Below are 1,500 nucleotides of genomic sequence, written 5' to 3'. Positions count from 1 at the left end.
TGCTGGTGCCAAGACTGTTGACTATGGAGCCAAGCAAACCAAAGCTATGTACAATCTCAATCTCTTCACCATCCATCCTGATGCTGCCAATTGGTCCAGTATTGCACTGATTATTTGTCTGTGCACAATTTCTGGACTCTATGTTGATAATCTGATATGCTTACAAATGTGCTTTTAAAAGTTACTTCCTTAGAAGTGAGAATGGTAAAAAAAGTCATTTCAAATACTGTGGACATGTGAGGGACCAGTCTCTGGAGAAATACATAATGTTTGATAAAGTAGAGAATTAGAAAAAAGACTTTCAATTAGGTGAAATGACAAAGTGAATGGAGCCACGGACTCAAGTACAGTAGGATCATGAGATTGGACAGGAATAGGCAGTTTCCTTCTTTTGTATACAAATTTAGCATTTTGTATCCATTCCTAGTAGTATAAATATTGGATGTTATATGATTGAAGTGAGTATCAGAAGACTGGAAAGATACTCCCATTGTTGTTTTTATGTGCTGTCTAGTTGTCTGTGACTCATAATGACCCTATGTGCAACAGCCCTAAACCCTGCTTTATTTGCCAATCTTATTATCTCCAACACGACTATACCCATTATCCCTGGGAAGGAATCCATCCATCTCATTGAAGGTCTTCCTCTCCTGTGCTGTTCCTCCACCCTCCCAAGCATGATGTCCCTCTCTAAGGACTGGTCCCTCCTTGCAACATGTCCAAAGTACGTCAGAGTGAGCTTCAGAATCCTTGCCTCAAAGGTGCAGCCTGGCTTCACCTTCTCCAAGACAAACTTGTTTGTTCTTCTAGCAGTCCATGGTTTATTCAATAGTCACATCTTTCAAGGAAATTCTGTATTAATTTTATTTTCTGCTTTATTCTAAATTGGATTGCTATTTTTAAAAGGAACTCTGGTGAAGTAGTCCTTAGGAAGTGGAATAGTTAATCTAGGTTGTGAATCTGGTGTTTTGAGGAAGCAAGAAGGACAGTGTCCTTCCTTTTCAATTTACAGTCTCAAAATAATGGATGATTGCCATGAGTTGTAGGCGGTGGATTTAGTTACTGTATTGAAAAGAACTCCTGAATTCTAAGTACACTCACTAAAAATCCTTTCTAGTACCTTTTGATTTATTAAACATATTGTCTGGGCAGCCCTTCAAGAAAATTTGAAAAACATAGGTTCATTGTTAAATATCTCCTAGTCTCATTTTTCATTGTCAGTGATGTTCTCATTCAGTTGGCCACTGTCCTTCATAGTGTTGCCTATTTAAAGATTTTTTCCCTTAAATCTGTTTAATCACAAAAAATCATATTTGTTCTCCTAGGTCCCATATTCTTTTAGGATCAACTTAAGGAGTTTCTGTTTATGCAAAGATATATTCTTTTTAGCTTACTGTTTACAATGTATCCAACACAAGTATTACCATGTATCAGGCATTTTTGTCATTAAATTGAAAAGTAGTAATGAAATTATAAATATTACATGTTGAGGAAAAAATA

The 1,500-nt window shown here is 36.4% G+C and overlaps 1 protein-coding gene across 1 annotated transcript in view; it reads left to right on the top strand.

Annotated features, from left to right (window-relative positions):
• Window positions 1-1,500, top strand: part of CCSER1 (coiled-coil serine-rich protein 1) — a 1,860,678-nt gene that overhangs the window by 1,706,676 nt on the left and 152,502 nt on the right. The window lies entirely within an intron of this gene.

Source organism: Elephantulus edwardii, unplaced genomic scaffold, assembly GCF_000299155.1.
Source record: "Elephantulus edwardii isolate Elephantulus edwardi_28Jun2011 unplaced genomic scaffold, EleEdw1.0 scaffold00144, whole genome shotgun sequence".
NCBI classification, from domain to species: Eukaryota; Metazoa; Chordata; class Mammalia; order Macroscelidea; family Macroscelididae; genus Elephantulus; species Elephantulus edwardii.
Note: the sequence above shows the minus strand (reverse complement) of the source record. Positions and strands in the feature narration are given on the sequence as shown.